This window comes from Scomber japonicus, chromosome 8 (genome assembly GCF_027409825.1).
Source record: "Scomber japonicus isolate fScoJap1 chromosome 8, fScoJap1.pri, whole genome shotgun sequence".
Taxonomy (NCBI): Eukaryota; Metazoa; Chordata; class Actinopteri; order Scombriformes; family Scombridae; genus Scomber; species Scomber japonicus.
Genome location: NC_070585.1, coordinates 7496783 through 7519124, shown reverse-complemented (window position 1 = coordinate 7519124; position 22342 = coordinate 7496783). Strand labels below are relative to the sequence as shown.

The window sequence follows — 22342 nt, the reverse complement described above, 5'->3', positions numbered from 1 at the left end:
TTTATTTGAATTGTTGCTGCTGAAAACACAACATTGACATCATCTTATGAAATCTGTGTCTGCTGAATGCATACATAGGCAACCATAATCACACTGAGCAGCATTGGCTTTCATTTAGAGTCACCTGATGAATGTGAAGGTGCGTTCAGACAAATCAGATGTTGGGGTGAAAACACGTTTAGCAAAAATACTCCACTGGTCAAATTCATTCACTCCCTCTTTAACTCTGTTTTAGTACCATTTTTTTTTCTTTTTAAACAAAACAAGGTACAAATCTCTTTATAGGCTATAGCATAAAACAAGATTATCTTACATCTTTCTCTGAGTTTGTTGACACTTTTTAAAAGCATCTAATGACTCACTTTCATTCTCTTTTAATTGTGTTTAATGTGATTTATCTGTTATCTGATTTCTTTGGGTTTGAAATTTGTGCTTAAATTTGGTTCTTTTTAAATTGTTTATCTTTTCATGCTTGTATATGTGTCTGCCTTTGTGAGGCACTTTGGTGCAAAGTTTGTTTTTTGAAGTTCTATATAAATAAAATAAACCTGAAACTTAAAAATGTCAAAACATTAAATCACAATTGCACCTCGTTAATAACCTAAACTGGGAAAGTTACCTTTCAGAAGATTGCCAAGTATTTTATGCTTTGCAGTCTTTCTTCTTAGAGTTTATTTTCTGGAGCTTTCAGCTGTCAGGGAAACCACCGCCCATGTTTAAGTGCTGGATAGTTATGCCTACAATTTTCAGTGATTGTGGTGCTGTGGATTCACAGTAACAGTGTTTCTATGCTTTCTGCCTCACTTTTCTTATGCTCAAACTAATGGCCATACTTACAATACAGATACAGTCAAAGCTCTACATGTCTACATAAACAAACAGACAAGGCTGAAAAAATACCTGCTTACGTTAAATAACTATGTGGAAAATGTTTTCAATTTAGCAGTGTTGATGAAAAATAGTCAAACTTTTGCATTTACATCAAACCAGCTGAACTCAAAATGATACCTGCAGTGGAATACCTGAATGCATCTTTGGAAGAGAGGCAATAACAAGAGTGATTCTGGTGATAGAAGATCAAAAAAGATGGAAGAACATTTTATATTTTAAGGTGAAGAGGAGCAGAGATGTTACTTTGGCCTTCACCCAAATCCTTTTCAGGAAAATAGAGAGGAAAGAACTTAAGTAGTTCATGTAAAGGGCAGAGATACTCAACATCAAAGTAAAGTGAAAATCCATTCTGCAACATGTACGGGTGACATTACATAGATATAGTAATGTGTAAACAAATAACTCCAACATAACACCTGCAAGAATATAAAGTCTAGTTTGACATTTTCTACTAAATGCCAGAAATGTACAGCATCTGAACTTACAGCATGTGTATAAAGCTATTGAATCTTTGGGTCAAAGAACACTATTCATACTGTGGACTTTGTAAACTCTGCATAACAACACTGACCATGGATTCAAAACATGTTCTGAAAGTAAGAAATTCACAAGTTCTGCAGAAAGTTAAGTCAAACTCATACAAGAATAACTCGTGCAAACAGATTTGTCGTTGCATGTACCACTGATTAAATTGGCTTTCATCAGTTTTCTTCTTGGAATTTTCTCTTGGGTATGAGGGAAATCATGAACGGACCACATACAGTCTGCCTTTCTCCACAGGGTGAAACTTGGAGAATTGTGATGCCTTTGTTAGAATAAAATTAGAAATTTGTTGCATAAAAACTCAAATAAAAAAGAATAATTAACAAAACTTTAAAAACTTCATGAATATTCTGTTCCTTGTCGATTTACTGAAAAGCAAGATTTGTTGATCTTCTCTTAGGTGACATTTTTGTAGAATGAAAATTTGATTATGCTCAAATCTCATAAACGTACACATCCTCATGAACAAGTGGCATTAATTGAGTTGAAACAAGTAATTTGTGGTGTTGAGAGAATTTGGTGAATCTAACTTAGAAGACTGTACCAGTGTATCTTTCTGTATGACTAACCAGCATAGGGTTGTTACTGTACATTGCATCAACCCCCCCTCCTCCGACATATAAACACGTGAGGAGCAATCTTTGGAGTTCAAGAATATCAAACCACTAAAACCGGCAATTAACAGATGAGTGTATCACATGATACAGGTTTTATTAGGTCTCACTCATCTTTCCTAATCTTTCCCTGCCTTTACTTCCCCCCTTCTATCCCTTTCTGTCGTCATCCTTTCTTCATTTTCTCTCCATAGCCTTTGCTTTCTGACTACTCACCTTTATTCTATCACTTGCTCTCTCCTAAATTCTTTCCCTATCCCAACCTCTTCTGCCTTTTTTCCATTGATGACTCTTTCCTCTCTATTACCCTCTATTCTTGCCAAGCATCCCTCTCCTTTACTCTCTCTGTCTCCTGCTCTCAGTCTCTAACCTCGACTCTCAAAGCTTGCTCTCCCCACATTCATCCATCTCTTCTTACTTTCATCTCCCCTTCCTTTTCCCTTTCCCCTCTTCTATAGCTATTTCTCTCTCTCTCTCTCTCTCTCTCTCGCTATCTTTGTTCATTTGTTAGAAAGAGATGATTTTACGATCAAGTGAGAGGCTCAGATTTGCCCTCTCCTCCTCCCTTCCCCCCCAGAGGCATTTGATCAAACAGTACCAGTCCAATCCAATAAGATGCCATCCTGAGCCAGTGGTGTATGTGTGTGTGTGTGTGTGTGTGTGTGTGTGTGTGTGTGTGTGTGTGTGTGTGTGTGTGTGTGTGTGTGTGTGTGTGTGTGTGTATGTATGTATGTGTGTGTGTGTATGTGTATGTGTATGTGTATGTACTGGATGTGTGCAAAGCTGGCATTCTGCTGAGCGGTACTGGCATCCGCGGGGGCTTCCTTGGTCTGTGTGCAGCCAGACTTTCTAAGAGTGAGGGAGAAAACGGGGGAAGACTGTGAGACAGTGAGTAAAGGGAGAGGAGGGGATCGCAAAAAGGGAGAAAAGAAAAGTGAACCAAGTCGAAAGAGAAAGTGTCAAATCTTCCATTTGAATTAACAGAGAAAGCAGAACGCTATTGGTTGTCGCCAAGTTGCCTTCAGCTCGCTCGCCTGAGCCTATTGAAATGAGGATGATCCATAGGCTTTGTTCTTTGCGGCTGTACACAAGCTCACGGGGATGCAAGCCGTTCTCTCCTCACTTCAGATGCCTGTCACTTCCCCAGCTGCAGTTACACATGGCAAGCACAGGAGGGCAATGGTGTCAAATGCATGAGTATGAGAAACCACTGAAGTGTAGTGCAAGTGTAAAAAAGAGGAAATGAGAGACAAAGTAAATCAAAATATTGAGTGTGCACGCTCATTCAGTGGATGGCTACTAATTAGGTTTTTGAAAAGTAATTAGGCTTAAATTCCAGACAAGAAAATCTGGACATGCACCTGATCCTTCAACTACTGCCCAAGTACCCTGAAACAATGCTCCACACCGCTAACTGGCAGGGATGTGAATTTGTATGGGGTCGTATATAGTGTTACTTTTCATTATTTTAATGTGTATGATAAGAGCAAGTTGGCCTTCTTAACAGCAGCACATGTAATATTAATTATGGCTCCATTCCATTTAGGTGTCCCAGTAAGCCATGCAGGTGAGCATGGTTAACAGAAGGACCGTTAGACTGGCACACTTGAATGCAATGCAGCCCTGATTAGTTATTGATTACACCTGTGCGTTTCCTGCTATGATTAGCTAAAAGGTCTTCTGTGCCTGTTCTGCACTCCAACATTACTGGCCTCATGATAGGATGTTAAAAAAAAAGGTTTAGAATTAATGCAGTGGAAACAGAGATATCCCTTTTTATTTCAAACAAAACCTGGTGCCTACAGTACCCCCAGTCCAACTCAGAGATTCAGGTGTGTTATGCCCAAGTAGCAGAACATAGCCTCCAGCAGTCAGCCTCAATCTGAGATGAAGAATTGGCGGAGTTCTCTGTAAATACAGAACTAGAGTCAGCATGTGGTTAGCCTACCTAGCTTAGCACTAGGACTGGAAACAGGGTGTACAATACACCTACCAGCACCTCCACAGATCACTAATGAACATGTATCTATTTGAAATCTTAAAGGGAGTTCCATGCTAGGACTGTTTCTTGGAAAACAACATCTTGGTGATTGCCAGATATGATCAATGGGTAGCTCAGCTTCTTGGAGTAATATTGCCTGGTTTGGTACCATTGTGTCTATACAGAGGCTCACTGACCACATACAGAGGCCTCTACTTATGTTATACCTTTTTAAAAAGACATATATTTATGACACTGGGAAAAACGCTTTGTTTTGTTTCAAATTCAAATCATTGAGGGTAAGGAGATACCCGATGAGTTCCATAATCAATGATACTACATTAAGACATGAATGAACTCATGAATAATACAATAGAACTAAACAAAACATGAGTATTCTAAAAAGTACATCTCAGAAATCAGATGAATTATTAAAATTGGTGTTGGTATTATTTGATATAGAGGGTACATTTACTTTTTAAATGTACCCTTTAATTAGCCATTAAATATGGATCTTCTACTGTAAATGCCTGCCCTATTGTGTGCATTATATTCTAATTACCTTAAATGATTTTCTATTGTATTAACAGTTTTTTGCTCTCTAATGGTGTCCATGTTGAGCCAATGCAGTGCAATGGCTTATATAAAAAAAAATTCTCCTGGCATAGAAACTGCTGATGAGCTTATTTTTTACCCGTTCTGCCCTACAGTCTGTATCTTTGGCACTTGGTCTAAACTGTAAATCAATGGGGAAACCCAGACAGCAGGCTCTATTTCCACTGCTGTCTGAGGTGATGGAGTTGAGGGAATACTACCTGTGATGTGAGCATAGAGAGGTGAAGGTGACATACACACTTACACTGATGTGATCTCTCAATTTTATTTTATTTTTTATCAATACACGTCCTATCTGTGAGAACTCTGCTCTCTGACTGAATTCTTTGATGATCATCAGTGACATTTTGACAGCCAGTCAGATGCATTTATAGGCTGTTTTAGCTGGTATGATTTTTCACACACAATTTTGACCTCCTGTGATAATTCAAGTCACACAACCTCACCATAAGGCCACATGTGAAAAGGGGATTTATTATCATCTCTATAGGGTATAATTCCCATAACAGTCATCTCCCCAGCAGGGGAACTGTGGAATTGGTTGGGACTTTTGCCAACTAAGCCAATGTTTTTCTTGAAGGAGCTGAAGGAAATTTTCACATGATTGATGAGGTTATTTATTAGGATATTTTGGTTAGTGGGGCATAATTTTCTATTAAATTTATATGGTCTTTTTCAGGTGGTATTAGGGTGCAGCATATAAAACAGGATGTAAACATACCTGTAAATGTCAGGTCAGTGTAGTTAGATGCTGGTTTGATCGTTGCTCTTTAAAATCCCTGTTAGCGACACACTGTCTATTCATAAGTTGCAGCAACAACTGTTTGTTTACTCAGTACATTGTATCATTTTTTGAGACTTTATAGCCTTGCTCTTGGGCACAAACTCTGAAATGTATTTGGCCTTTATTTAATACATTTTGCCTAATATGTGTGCTTTGGGATTGCATTTTGAAAAATGTTACATAAATGAAAGAGTTGTTGGAAATAAAGGACTACATCTTTGGCCTTTTCTGAGGCTTTTTCGTGGCTGCAAAATTGGAAGTTTTCATCTACAAATATACCACTCAAAACATTAAAAAATGAATCCAAAATAAATGGCAACAATTTAAAAATGGTTAGCAATGTTAACACATTAATAAGCTACAATACAATGTGATAAGAAGTACTGAAAAAGAGTTCAGGCACACTACAATACAGGGCCAGTGTTGTGCTCTATGTGCTAATTAATTAATTTATGAGAAATAATTTAGAACATAGTGATATTAGTGTCTAACGTTATGTTGAAGAAAACAGAACAACTTTAACTTCTGCATAAATAATCCTCATTATGATTAAAAAATGGCTACATTTCATTCATTCACACAAAAGAAAGGTTGAGTTATAAAGAGAAAAGGCGTTGAGTTGTTTTTCGTCTCATGCACAAAAAATGAAGAAGCCGATTCTGAAGAAGATGGCGTCATTGCTCATTAAAAGGTCTTTAGGTGGAGCTGGAGCTTTCCTGCAATGATAATTGTAAGAATGGAATAGAAGCAGCAGTGGCATGAATTTTAACACTGCTACTATTATAGAAACCAAGCTTTCTTTTTTATTTGGTCCAGAGGGGCTCTTTAGCTAAACAAGGAAAATGGGCAGCAGCTATGTGTGTGTGCCCCTGCTGACAAGAGTATAACCTTATCCATGGCTTATATCTTTAATGATGTCATATTGGAAAATGTGGCAGTTTGACAGTGAGAATCAGATCTAGTCTCCCTCCAGTGAAAGCCAGTTAAATCATTATCTTATATTTCCCTTTGTCTCTAAGCTTTCTTATCCCAGCTCTCTGAGGATGGAAAGACCTCATCTCTGTTCTCTCTCTGTGTGTTTGGCTGCATTCAAATGTCTTTGTTTGTGTGTGTGTGCATATGTGCTAACATACATTGGTGGATCTCTTTGTGCGTTTAGTCTGTGCTTGGGTCTTTATGGGTGTGTTAGAAAGAGAAAGCGAGAGAGAGACAGAGAGAGAGAGAATATGTGTGGATGTGTGTGTGTGTGTGTGTGTGTGTGCGTGTATGTTATCTTCACCGCCCCCACAAACCGGATAAATCCCAGTCAGTTAAAGCTATGAATTAAACATGTGTTCTCTTGTTTATCTCTGTGTGCATGTGTGTGTTTGTGTGTATGCATCCTCTAAATTCATAGTGCTTCACTCGAAGTATTTTAAGTCTTTATCACAGTTGGCATATGCATTGCTTTGGCTTTTAAAGGTGGGATGAGTGTCACTGAATACACGCCCTCATTCTGTATAGTGCTTATGTTTCTGTGCGTGTGTGTTTTTGTCCAGGCTGCTGACACCATTAAGTGTCAGTACTAAGGGGCTTTGAGTGCATTTTCCCCCCTTTTTCAAAAGTTACAGTAAGAAAGTTATTCAGAACTGTCATGAGTGAAAATAGAGAATACGCCTGTAAGACACAGCGGACTATCCAGTCCTTGTATAATTGGAGTGAGAATTGTGTTCGTATTCTCAAAAGTTAGGCTTGTGTCCAGTTTGATGACCTAGTACTGCATTTCTGCTATTTGCCGTGTTAGTTCTGCTGGCTTCACTGACACTTCAGCACACACTGGAAGTCATTTGCAGCCAAGTTTGAAGCAGCTAGGATGAGAGTCAAAAGGCTGTGGTCCTGGAAAAACGATGGGTTGTCCCCTTTGGGGTGGAATCGAGTTGCTGCCTCGAGTTAAGCAGTTCATGTACTTTGGGATCTTCTTCATGAGATTAAGATTGGATGTTAGATCAACAGACAGATTGGTGAGGTGTTAGGGTTGTTAGGGTAAGCTAAGCATGGAGGCAATGCTCTAGGTTGACTGGTCTATTTATGTGACAACCTTCACCTATTGTGATAAGCTCTGGGTAGTGACCAATGAATGAGATTGCACCAGTGTGGGTGTTGTCACTCTAGGTTACCTATCACAGTAATACCCACTGTCAGAATAGAATAAATCTGTGTATGTTGGTGAAAATCTAATCTCTCTTTTAATGATATTAAAGTATGAACTTTATCCTCTTGGGACCTGTTCTACCCCATCTAACCTCAACCGGTCAAAGCAGATGGTCGCCCACCGAGAGTCTGGTTCTCCTTGAGGTTTCTTCCTGTTAAAGGGGAGTTTTTCCTTGCTGCTGTCACCAAGTGCTTCTCATTTGGGAATGTTGGGTCTTTTTAAATCAAATGAAAGAGTACAGTCTAGACCTGCTCTATGTGTAAAGTGCCTTTTGTTGTGATGTGGCGCTATATAAAAAAAGATTGATTGATTGATTGAAGCCAGTAAAATAATACTGAAATGTTTATGCTCAATGCAGCACCTTACACGGCTGCCTTACAAAATGACCACCCATGTGATTGTGTATGTACAGTACTGTATTTAGTCTTATCATGCAGTAGAGGTAGGACGGAATGGAAGATGCTGTCTTAAGCAGCCCGAGGCCTGGCTGATACAGATAAGATCAAATTATGTGCATTAAAAAGCTTACACACAAGATGGCACACGATGTGAAACGCAGTCTCATGTGTTTATGGTACTTAAAAGAGTGAACAAGTGAATATAATAAAGATTAAACATCTTTACACCTGCCCTGCAGAAATGTTCTCGAGCAAAACAGAATCTGGATTAGCTCCAGGGCTGTTGCATTTTTACTGCTCTTGCACTCCTTCAAAGATGTTTAATTATCACAGTTTCATCACAAACACAATCTGTGAATTTGTTTCTGTGTGCAGTTACCCATTCTCTCCCTCCCCCTCCATCTTTATGTGTGTATGTGTGCGAGAGTGGAAACTGGCTGCTGCTGTTGTCCCTGGGGTGGACACAACAGATGGGTGAGCACACACACACACGCACACGCACGCACACACACACACACGCACACACACACACGCACACACACACACACACACACACACACACACACGCACACACACACACACACACGCACACACAATAAATGACTGCCCCTGTGGCACTGTTGAGTGCCTAAATACCAATGTTGCTTCACCTCCTGGTGCCACTCTGCAAGGTCAGTGAATAACACCTTATTACTCTCCCTCTCTCTCTATCCCCCAAGACACACTCCAAGAGCTATACATCTTACACAGAGCGGCTGCTTACAGTGTATCACATATCACTCTGTTTTTTATCCCAATTCCATATGCGGGCATAATTCACTCTCCTCTGTCAAACACACGCACACATATTTTTGTACTATGGTACCAGATGGTGTGCCTCAACACAGTCAGGTGGCAAACTGAACCATTCCTCCACGTTGTTACCATGGGGACCCCACCACCAAGCACACACACGCACACACACACACACACACACACACACACACACACACACACACACACACACACACACACACACACACAGTGCATAGTCAGCCACTGGCTTCGTAAGGTCTCCGATAACAGCATTTTTCCATGAATGCTAAACATTGTTTAAGCAGTAACAACTGAGGGGCAGCAGGTTACTGTGCACACTAAAATCATTCTATTGTTGTGACAATGCATGAGGATTTCCACTGACAACCTTTATATTCAGCCCACCATCTTTTCATTCTGCTACTTGTGAAAACCTTCACACTTAACCTTATTAACAAATGTAATTAAATTTACATTCAATGTAAACCTAATCCTACTTCTTATCTAACTCAGAAATTCAGCTGTGTTCTCCTGTATGTTGGAAGTAAGTGGTTTACACTGTTGTTGTTTTTTTAATCCTTTAAAATCTCTTAAGAGACAAACTGCAGCTCAAATGAATGCAATCCTTAAATTTCATCATTAAGACACCATCAAACATATGTACTGCAGTTAATTATCATGTTTAAAAGTATCCTTCTTTGTCTTTCCCCATGCGGCATATAGTTGTGTTGTAGTGAAAGAGAAGGCCAGAAGCAGAACTGAAGGGTAACATCTGCTGGAGAAGGGCAATTATCTGTTCACACTGGGCCCACTTTTGGTTTCATTGTGGTGTTATTAAATGATATTTGGGGTAAGCACAGTAAAGGTGTGCTTACACCATCAAGGCTGCGTTGGCCCTGCAAGCTGCTTTTTCATTGGTTCTGAAAACAGTGGTGGTTGTTTATATATGTGTGTACAACTGCTACTCTGTTACATGCTATCAATCTGTCATACTACATTCTGTCCATTCTATCAGTTGTCTATATTCAGATATGGGAGGTGGGTTGTCAACCTGATGTCACTATGTAGTTTTTGGAATCTGCATTTTTCTGTACACTTATGAAGCAGATCCACCTATTCACTTTAATTTTGCCTGAACACACACGCCTGCATACACAAACATACACATGAATTTCTGATAGTTACTATGAATTTTACATGTGTTTTGAGTGTGTAGGGGGTTTGTTTACATTTGCAATCTGAGTAAACAGTAGAGTTCAGGCTGTATTTTTAGTCTTGGTGTTTTTTTAAACCACTGGAAAACAAGGAGTGGAGCGAACTGCATGCTGGGCCTCTGTACTGTCACCTCTATCACCACCTGTGTCTCTGTCTAATTAGTAATGTGTGTATTCGGGGAATAAACAGTGGGAGACAGAGAGGGAGGGAGAAAGACAGAGACTCAATCGCTTGTGTACTTTGGGAATGACAGAAAGGATGAAGAAATAGGGAGATGGAAATCAAGAGAATGGCCTCTTTTTTTTTTTAGACATGTCTGACAGTCACCATGGTCACTAAAGTGGAAGAATGTGTTGATATATAATGTTTTCTTTTATGTTTTGTCATATATTTTCATCACTTTTTCTCATATGCATGCTAGTATATGTGACATGGGTTTTCACAGTCTGAGAAAAAAAAACAGTCAGACATTTTCCTTTTTTATTGCCCCCGTTTTTTCACAATAAGTAGGAAACTTGCAAATCATGACAGAAACAAATTGTAACAACACTTATCCCCACTGAAACAAACTGAATGTAGAGAATCGAAAACAGAGATTACGGTAAGATAGAAAATATATATGTCCTTGGAGCTGCAGTTCATTTTGTTCATTTCTTTTATTAAGACACACTTGGACCAAGAGAAATCAAAGGAAATTTCATATTTTAGAGCTCAGATGTGTATAAATCGATTTGGGAGAGAACACTTGGGTTTTGGAGTCACAAGTATGACACCTAAAGAGGCAGAAAAATTACTTTAGGTCCAAATCACAGAGATGAGAACAGGTTGCTGTGTGGAGGATTTTTGCGTTTTGCAGTTGTTGTGTCGTGTAGTACATATCTGTTGGAAGCCTGACAGCAAGAGCTTAACAATTCTATATTACCAGGGGATGGTAAATTGCCAAAAAGATTAACTGGTTCAACCAGGAATGACAGATTGAAGAGAACTTCAGAGTCACTCATCAGGACAGGGAAATGGTCAACTCACCACATTGTAAACTCTCCTTCTACCGACTCTGCTACCTTGCTGGTTGAGTATATAAACATTGAGAAAAAGTTGGAGGGGATAAACACCATCTACGATCCTGCCCACATAGACAAGCAAACCACCTCTGTGCCCATCACTGCATTCATCAACATTGGAGAACATGTAGAGGGATTAAACACTGGATTGGTGTTCTGTTTCTGCTCACCTGATCTGGAATTATTGTCAACCAGTGCAGACTTTCTATCAAGGGAATTTACTAAAAGTTATTTAGTCATCATATCAGGGGTCTACATCCCACCACAGGTGAGTATAGAGGCTGCCCTAGAGGATCTTTGCAAAGATTTGCACTGCTCACAGACTTGCAATCCTGATGCTGCACTCATTATTACTGGAGACTTCAATCAGGCTAACCATAAGAAATATTAGTCAAAATGTACAGCATACATACAGTATCAATGCAATACCAGTGTATACCAGACACAGTACATATGAATAATGGAAAAATGAAAAAAACAATTTAAACAGTTGCGATTTGATCTTTGTTTACATGGGTTACTTTTCTGGCTTCATTAAGATTTAACTTTGCATCAGCAACATGGGCACCATCAAACCTTGGCCAGGTAAACTGAGAGGCAATAATGCAAAGGGCTGTGTCAGGAGAAAGACTATATTGTCAGACTGTCATTCAGTAAGCAAAATGTCAAATATTCATGGTCAATTTATGAGCGTAGCTGTCCAAATACCATTGACAAATTCAATGCTGGTCATTGCTTATGGCCTACTGCTCCCAGCACTTGTCCCAATGCTGCACTCTGCTACCCTACAGCCCTTTGGACTGGACCCACTGCTGCACTCTGTTGCCCCATGGTGCCTTGGACAGGGCTCACTGCTGCAGTCTGTTGCCCTGTGGGCCCCTGGGCAATTCTGGCTCCGGTTGGCTGTTGTTGCATGACAGTAGATACATCACTAATTAGTTTGTGTAATCACACACACACACACACACACACACACACACACACACACACACACACACACACACACACACACACACACACACACACACACACACACACACTGCTTGAGTGTTTACTTGATCAGTGTTACCTTCTGGGTGTGGAATCCACACACACTTCCTCACCTGACCGAACAGGGACTGGTTAGTTACAGTTAGAATGAGTGAAACATATCGTGAGAGTAAATAATAACTGATACAATATACTGTGCAATGTACTCATACCCTTTGATACTACTTGTGTCTGGGAGCTGGACTGTTTCCTTCATCTGCAGGCCAGGCCCCAGTGCTGGCACGAAGGGGTGGCCTAAGCCACCTCGGCTATGTTTGAAACACTGTTCATGAATGAATCTGATTTCCATAATGAATACATATACTTATAGTGTGTGGTGGAAAATATAAGGAATTAGAAAGCTAGTTATGCACCTTTTTAGGGCATTCATTTTAATGTTTAGTAATATTCAGTGGCCTATAGTAATTGATGCTGCAGTTTTGCTACCAGTGAAATAGAACACACAGCGTGATATGTATTTATACTGAAATATCAGCACAGACATGGTCTACGGAGGCATAGGTTCAAATCTCACCACCACCATGATCAAGTCCCAGCTTCAGAGAAAAGATGACTGAATGAATTGATTGTGCTAAATGTGCACCAACTCAGGGCTTTTCCATCAGCGTTTTTTCAGAATGAAAGAATCGACATTCTCTTGACAAAATTATATTTCAGATTAAAATATTTCAACTGTGGTGCATTACTCCCAAGTAGATTGTCATAGGAATAGCAGTTGCCAATCTGGTCCCCACAACCAGCAAGGCTCCATGTGATCTTTATCTTATGCAGTCCCATCACTGCAAGTGGGACATCCTGTCAAGAGCATGGCCAAGTAAAGACGACTGAACTTTCCCTTTCAGGCTTTCTCTATGTTGTAGACTTTTACCAAACGTGGCTTGTCAAAATCCTCTGGCGATCAAAAAGACAATATCAGTGGTGGCCAATGCAGAATATTTGAGTTTTCACAATTTGGAAAGAGTGCTAGTCAAAGATTTTTGCTCTTCGCACTTTCAATAATGTTGGATATCAGCAATGTGCCTTTTTTCTATGTCGCTACGGACATTGACGCTTTAAAATATGATTGATTTTCTGTGTTTTCTCTTGGAAACACTTCTAGCCAAATGGAGGTAGTGTGGCCGAGTGGTCTAAGGAGCAGGATTTAGGCTCCAGTCTCTATGGAGGCGGGGGTTCAAATCCCACCACTGTCATATTTAGCTCCTAGTACTTGGTGTTTCCAGTCATAAAGTGGGCATCAAGGCAGGATCATTTTAAAGTTACTCACAATCAAGGTCATTAAAAAAAACCTCACAGATGTGCAGTCTGTGACAGCTTATTTTTTGCAGTGCTTCTCTCTCAGCCATTTCAGAGTGGAAGTATTCAAGTTGTTATGATCTGATATTGTGTTTCGAAATAAGAGAAATAAGAAATTGGTTTGGCATTGCGGAGTGCAGGTGCAAGCCAAACTATGGGCAGAGTACCACAGGGGAGGCATGCTGACTCCATAGCCCAGAGGTCGATGGCTAGAAACAATCCTCTCCTAATTGTCAACTCTTTAAATCAGGAAGGCACCTTACTGCCCACATTGCCAAGGTTTCATGAAAATATACACCGTATGTCACCAGTTGCTTAATAGAGATATCCTGCCCCTTAGCTGCTGTTTCGGACACCATAATTACATTTCAAACTGCTGATGCTATATGTGCTGTTGCAGGCCTTGACAACACAATTTTCATTGGTCAATACCTGACAGATTTGTGACCGAAGCTCAGAACCAAACCCCTGTGTCCGGTAGTGTGGCCGAGTGGTCTAAGGCGCTGGATTAAGGCTCCAGTCTCTCCAGGTGGGTTCAAAACCCACCACTGCCAGTCTCTGTTTAGGTAACACGCTTAAGTGTTCTTTGCTAACTGCAATTGGTGTCTCTGGCTTCATGCAGCTTCTATTAGTATGTCTTCAATATCTACCACTGTGGCCATCAGCAGTTGGAATTTCTAGAGAACAGTGGGAAAAGTCATTGGAACCAATGTTATTGAAAATTCTGATAAAGGTTCACTGCATATACTGTTAAAAGGTGAGAAGATGAATTCCTAAAGCCAAATGTGCACCTACTCAGGGCTTTCTATGTGTTTTATTTCAGAATGACAGAATTGACATTCTCATGACAAAATTATATTTCAGATTGAAACATTTCTACTGTGGCGCGTTGCTCTCAAGTTGATTTTTCATAGGAAAAGCAGTTGCCACGCCAATCTGGTCCTCCTTTTTGCAGGTCCATTTCATATAGCGAAACTCTCCAGGCACCATGATATTGGTTTGAAATCAGCGAAATACAGATTAAAACGCAACCACCACAAACAGAAAGCAGAGTGGCACAGCGGACGCGTGTTGGGCCCATAATCCAGAGGTCGATGGATCGAAACCATCCTCTGCTAATTAACACATCTAACCCTCAGCAAGGCTCCATGTGATCTTCATCTTAGGGAGTCCCACTGCTGACAGTCAGACATCCTGTCAAGTGCATGGCCAAGTAAAGATGTGTGAACTTTCCCTTTCAGGCCTTCTCTATGTTGTAGACTTTTACCAAAAGTCATTGGGCAACATCTTTTGGTGATGCTGAATATTGAAGTTTTCACAATTTAGAAAGAGTGCCAATCTGGTCCTCCTTTTTGCAGGTCCATTTCATTTAGAGAAACTATCCAGGCACCGTCAGATTGGTCTGAAATTAGCAAAATGTGTGTTAAAACGCAACCACCGCTCACAGGAAGCAGAGTGGTGCAGAGGAAGCGTGCTGGGCCCATAACCCAGAGGTCGATGGATTGAAACCACCCTCTGCTAACTAACACATCTAACAATCAGCAAGTCTCTGTGTGATCTTTATCTTATGCAGTCCCACCGCTGACAGTCAGAAATCCTGTCAAGTGCATGGCCAGGTAAAGATGACTGAACTGTCCCTTTCAGGCCTTCTCTATGTTGTAGACTTTTACAAAAAGTCACCTGGCAACATCATCTGGTGATAGAAAGATGATATCAGTGGTGGCCAATGCTGAATATTTGAGTTTTCACAATTTGGAAAGAGTGCTGGTCAAAGCTAGCCTGGCTAACACCAGACCACATCTCAATCTCTGGGGAGGAGCTGTTCATTACCTCTTATTTGAGGTGGGATCAATGTATGTCAATCAAATGCTTCTGTACGCTACTGGACAAACTTACAGCCAATCATATCAACAATACATGATGTTGTATTCAGAGCGGGGCTAACTGGTATATAAAGCTTTTGCCAAAGCCTGTATGGAGCAGCGCAAACAGCGACTTTTCATGAAGAAAACCATGTAGCGCAAGTTATTTTTTTTATTTTTTTTAATTGCATGTTTTTATGCTTTTTGTTTCCAATTCTTACTATTAAATGCTTGTTTTACGTAAAACACACTGAGTTGCTATTGTGTATGAAATGTGCTATATAAATAAAGCTGCCTTGCCTTGCCTGCCAATGCAAGCAGGGCCTCACGGAATACATACAATATAAACAAGCAGACAAATTCATGTTGTAGGTACCGCTTACAGCCCTGAATGTGAACATTTTAGTCTGTCAGTTTTGATCTGTATTGAGTCAAAGCTGGAAAAATTAAAAATTGGGAGCTGCAAAAATTGACTATAACTTCCCTTTTGACCATCTTGGCCCTTTCCTTGTCTTATCCTCCGTGTATGAATATATATAAAAAAACTACAGCTCAGTGCCCTGGCAGCTTTCCTGTGAGATGAAAAAGTTAGAACCATTTATCCTTCCATTCTATACTTTATAGTCTAGAGGCACATATTTAAATCTGTGTTGACGCTGGACTGAAAATCAGAGAAGCAAGAAAATTAGATATAAGAATACACAATCTTTTCATTACAACTATAAAGCTCTGTCATCATGAAATTGTAAAAAGCTATATAGGTCACTCCTATAGGGTTTTTCCATTGGCACTTTGGCCGTGCCAAGTCAAACTCGGCTTTTTCATTACCATTTTAAAAAACACTAATCATTATAATGTTCTCTCCTTCATTTTGCATTAGCAATGTGTCTTGAAAAGCGATAATCAAATTAATAGGTATAATATTTTACAGTATGTGTTATTTCTCCATTACTGCATTATTCCAGTGACAAAATTATCATGCGCTGGAATATAAATCATGCTGTTAAAGAGAAAGGTATTAATGCATGCGATTCAGTCCCCGGCTCCTCAATTCAAAATGTCCTTGGGCAAGATACTGAACCTCAAATTGCTCCCAAAGGCTGTGCCATTGGTGTGTGTGAGTGAGTGTGAATGAGCATTAGAGCTCCTGATGAGTAGGTTGTCACCTCGCATGGCGGCTTCTGCCATCTGTGTATGAATGTGCGTGTGAATGGGTGAATGCTGGCACATAGTGTAAAGTGCTTTGACTAGTTGGAAGACTACAATGAGCTATAAAAATGCAGCCCATTTACCATTTAATTTGAAGTGACTTAATTTTTTTTATTGACTCAAGATTACAACTGTGACCAGTTTGGGAAGAAATTAGTGCATAGTTTTTTTTTACATAATTTAGAAATAAGCTAAATTCTTTTGTAGAAATATTTCATTCAACCAACAGAAGCAGGACTGAACAAACTTTTTTGACTAATTCCTCAGAATTTAAATGAGGAGCAAGGTTGCTCTTTGTCCTTTTGCAAAAGATTTTACCTTTTTTAGTTAAGTGTAGATGGAGAGAATGGGAGCAGAGAAGGAAAGAGAGAGAAATAGAAAAAAAGAATAAAATAGAATGAGGGAGATAGTTATTTTGAATTCTAATACATCCCACCACCCACACATGCAGAATAGGCCAAGGTAACTGACTACTCTGAGGACACAGTGTCCCTAAAATTACTCTCTAATCCTCAACCCACACATTTTATTATAGTGCCAGAAAATCATATGCACTACTTCTTCCTTTTCTCTGGTTTGTTGTCTTTCTTCCTTCTCTTAACCCCTCACTGTCTTTTTAATGTAAAGTCCTGCACATAATATTCTGTCCTCTCTTCATCTCTATCTCTATCTCTGTTTTCAGTATGCTTTAGTACAACTTTTAATTTCTTTCAAAGTGCATCAGAAAAGAGAGGAAATGTGTTAGCGTGAATATTTTGTGCACATCATTGCAGATATAACTGTGAAAATCACTCCTCAGTATTAAATACAGACATTATTCGACAGTAGATGTTTGTCCGGTCCGAATTCCACATATAATTCATATTTATTTGCAGTGTGATTGATAAGTGCTGCAGTCAGTGACATGATTAAACACTGAATATTAATTTATACTTGTATTTATTTATTTGACGTTTTGATGCCACTTGATATGACATTTTGGCCGTTGATATTTTAATCTGCCAGCCAATTACACATTATACCCTGATCCACACATTGATCTCATCAAGGTAAGGCTATAGCCCTTCATAGAAGTAGACTAATCAGTTGTTGTGATTTTATGAGTCATCCACACATTCATCTCATCAAGGTAAGGCTATAGCCTTACTTAGATGTAGACTAATCAGTTGTTGTGATTTTATGGGTCATCCACACATTGATTTCATCAAGGTAAGGCTATAGCCTTACTTATATGTAGGGGCTGTAGGAGATGTAGGGGCTGTAGTTAGGCTATAGCCTTACTTAGATGTAGGGGCTGAAGTGAGGCTATAGCCTTACTTAGATGTAGACTAATCAGTTGTTGTGATTTTATGAGTCATCCACACATTGATCTCATCAAGGTAAGGCTATAGCCTTACGTATATGTAGTTGCTGTGATAAAGCTAAAGCTTACACTGCGATGGGGCCCAAAATCCACAGTTCTCCTTGTGTGCAAATATATTTAAACATGTATCTGAAGCTTCAATGAAGCCTCAGTCGTCCACACTAGTCAAAACAAGTAGATATCATCACAGTCTTTCAGTTACAGTCTTTTTAGTGCCAAATTCCCTCTTTTTGTCACTAAATTTCAACACAGAAAACACTGTCCGAGGAAACACAAAGAGGGAATTTGATGTTGAAATACTATAACAGATAACCACTTGATATGACTAACTCAGACTGCTGAAGCCTCATATAAGCTTCAGATCAACTTTGCAAGTTAGTTTGAAGGTTTATTGTGTGTTGGGCTCGTGGAGGGATTTTCTTCACTTGGAGTTGTGACAGCAGGGTTTTAACTGGTTTAACTATAATCAACATAATTTAAAAAAAAACATCCTATGTGAGGAGTGTATGTCGCTGACACAGAAGTAGCCCCAACCAGACACATCTGTCAGAAAGAAACTAGCTTTCACCTCATTTCTTGTTTATTTTTCCACAACTGACCACACACTGCTTAATCTAATTCTGTCTTAACAACGTGATATTTATAATGAAATGACACAACATTTTATTATTGATGGCCACTGCCAAAGTCAAGCTCTATGTAGCAACACACAAGTACAGCAGAGGTAACGTTTTCGGTGTAACCAGGGTTAAGGACTGAAGTTTTCGCTCAGGACAGGCAACATATCCCTTGTGCCAATGTGGCTAACAAGACCCTTCCTGAATATCACTTAAGCTTGGTGAGTAGTTTTATTGTATTGACTAACAGTGGGCTGGTTTAAGTAACATGAAGGGCATTTTGCACGCAGAGGTCCATCAGTTTCATCTGTGCACTTGACTCTAATCAGAACACATACTGTAAATACGGGCATAGATCTAAGTGCACAGCAATCCTTTTATGCTATTGCCTTTAGTTCTCAGAGTCTGTTAGATTGCACTTCTATCCTACTGCTGCCCTCATACACTCATTTCCTTTCCCATGTGACTCAGGCTACAACATCAAACTGCCCATGTGAATTCTGCAAGCTTTCTGCTTTCCACATAAAGTAAAGCACTAAGTACTCAGCTGTCATTCTTGACCAATTACAACTTTAAGCTTCCAGGACCAGACTAAAATTTTACTGATTTGCACTATGCAGATTAAAAAAGTGAGTGTATTATGTTTCTTGTGCTTCACTCTATCTAAAGGAAAGGAGCTTGTAATCCATAATGTATTATGTGGCTATGGGAGTTTGCATGCATGTGCATGTGTGTGCGTGTGTGCGTGTGTATGTGTGTGTGTGTCTATGTGTCTGTGCCTCTTTCTATATATAAAATCACACTTATATCCCCACTTGCTCTATTAAGCCTGTGATTAGCCTCTGTGACAGACAGGAGCAAGCTTAGTGCTAACTCTGCTCGCCTTGATCATAGACACACACACACACATGCTTGCAAACACATACATTAACGTGTGCGTGTGTATGAAGTGATGACACTTGGATACTAATATAGGCACACATAGTACACACTGTAAATACAATGATGTGCATGTAATTACATACTTTACATAAACACTAAATGGAGTGTGCACTTGTATTAATACTGTTGTTTTTTGTATATGCACTGGTGTGATTCCCTGCCCTTGTATGTGTGCGTCTGCATATGAGTAACAACTATGGTAATGAGGTTGGACTTTCCTAACAAGTGGTTTTCTTTCCTTCTGTCGCCTCAAAAAAAAAAAAAAAAAAAAACTTGAATCTCCATCCCCCTCATCAAAGAGCAAGGGATTAAAGGGGGAGGGTAAAAATAGCCCACATGAAGAGAAACAGATAAAACTTTTTAGCTGTGGGCTGATAGCAAAAAAAAAGGGGAAAAAAATGAATCTGGCCTCACTCCTTCCCTTTTCCCCTCATTTTTTATCCCCCCTTCATCCTACACTCATTTCTTTCTAAGCTTTGAGTGTTTCTTTGGCATGCTGCAGAAACCTTGTAGGTCCAATTTGTGTTTTATTACTGTATTTGGAATCAGTAATATAATCATATAATCCACTGAATCAGTCAAATTTAGCTACATAATCGTATTATATTATCACAGCTGCCAATGGAATGCACACAACGTCATCTTTTGTACAGGTGTCAAAGTCTGGCTTCTATTCTATCCTTCTCAGCCTTATTATTCTGTACTATGAATACATTAAATATTGAGGATTCTTTTGGGGATGTTAATGAACATAAACAAATGATTCAAATATGAATCAGTACTTGTTTATATATTTATTTTTATTACTTGTTTATTTATTTATAATTATTTTCTTTTTCCATGCTTTATTCTTGTCTTATTTCTGTGTCTCCTCTCTCCACAAAGGACTTACTGTTTGTTTTCCCTCTTGTTTCTGTCCTGTGTTGTTCTCCCCACTATCCTGTGCTGTGTCTTTTGGTTTGTTTGTATGTTTTGTTGCTGAACACTTACATTGCACCATAAAATTCAATAAACAAACAAACAAAAACAAAAAAAAGAAAAGAACAGATAATGTGCTCAAAGCAGAAACAAACAGCATCCCAATGTTACCTGACTGGCAGTTTGCTACAAACGTTGAACCATTTCTTCTTGAGTCATTACTCACATACATCATACACACACTGGTATCTCAATGCCAGTGCCATTCAGGATCTATACATTTGTTTAAATATCATTAAAAAAAAGGTTCATAATCATCATGTGCAGATTTTTTTTTCATTTGTTAATATTAATCCATGAAATATAATGCAGGGAAATGTTGTCTGAACAGTGCAAACAGGAACTGCTAGGAGCCAAATCAGTGTGACTGCCCATGATTCAGATTTGCAGTAATGTAAAAAACAAAGGCTATCAGTAACAGTTTAAGTTCAATATTCAGATAAGGGTCATCATCATAAACTTCATCACTATTCACCAGAATAGTGGTGCAGTACAAGATGAAGCTTGACTGATGATGAACAGTTATTATTTTCAAGTTTTACCCTTACACAGACAAGACACTGTCAAGCTGAAGACAGGGACCGTCTCAAAACATGCATACATATGGACAAGAGATCTTTTCAGATTTGCTTTCTCTTTTTTAAAATCAGACATATTATGCCTTTTTCATATTCATTTTAACCTCCTTCTTTTGCATGCACATGCTTTTTAATTTTTTTAAATGTTTTTAATGAATTTACGCAATATGGTCCAATGAACAACTGTTTCTTGTCAATATCTTTCTCATTATACTCATTAACACTTAAAACCAACTTTACATTCATGTGGGCCTCCTCTCACTATAAACACAACATCCAGGATTTATGTTATTTTGTATACTTTATTGGCAGCTTAACTTACATATGTGTGAGTGTAAATGGCAGAAAGTAATGCAGTCTAGACAATTTCCAACAACTGTACAATGGTTTAGCCCCCAGGCTCCACTTTAAGTATGAAACTAAATACAGAGATTTTTGAGACTTAAACAGATGGAACTTCTTATTTGCATTACATCCCCTGACTCTTTTAATGAAACATGCTAATTAACAGCATAGCAGAGCAATTTGATGAATTGTCCATTGATAATAAGTAAAGCTTATATCCTCACTTTTAAAACTGAATCTCTCTATACCGTACCAGTTGACAAAATGCCCTTTTATTTGGCATTTTGCCTTTCTGGCACTGCTGAAAAACTACATATAGGAAAAGAGTACTTTTGTTGTAGACATTTAAACCCTTACACTCTTATATAGTGAATTTAACCTTTAATACATAGGCCTCTGAACACTTTCGGTAACCTGATGGAGTAGTAAATGGAGAAGGGGACAGAAGTAAGTCGCTTCCCAGCTTTATGAGTGAAGATGCAGAGAGGGGGAGAAAGTAAAATGAAAATCTTTCACAGAAAGATTTCAGTCTCTGCAGCACTGTAGTGATAAAAGTAACACAAAATGAAGGACAGCAATATGGAGGGCAAAGTATGATACAGTGTCAGGAATCCAAATTAGATCTGCAAGATTTAATCAGTGTCATTGACTATGTTGACTGTATACATTTATAACAAATGTAAAAATGAAGATAAAGGAAATTAAGTGAGGTTTCATTTGTGTGGGTGTGGTGGTACAGGTGCTGACAGGATAATGACATTTAATCAAAGGTGATAAATCAAAAAGTTTATGTGATGAAAAAAAGAGTATGAAGGCTGTGCATGATGGTGGGAGACAGGATTATCTAATTTTGGAAAGTTATCCAGTCCTTTCATCCTACAGAATGATCACCACACAAATGAAATGAGAATTATACCTCTGAAGTAATCGGACTAACCCTTACCCTAACCCTAATCTAAATTTGATTGGCATGGGGAGTGCATCGCCATATGAGCCTTTCTCCCAAATTGTCCCAGA

At 39.0% G+C, this 22342-nt stretch overlaps 1 non-coding gene across 1 annotated transcript; it reads left to right on the top strand.

Annotated features, from left to right (window-relative positions):
- The first annotated feature begins 13907 nt into the window (after positions 1–13907).
- On the top strand, positions 13908–13985 carry trnal-aag (transfer RNA leucine (anticodon AAG)). The gene has a single exon. It is a non-coding gene; the product is annotated as a tRNA-Leu (tRNA).
- The last annotated feature ends 8357 nt before the right edge of the window (positions 13986–22342 follow it).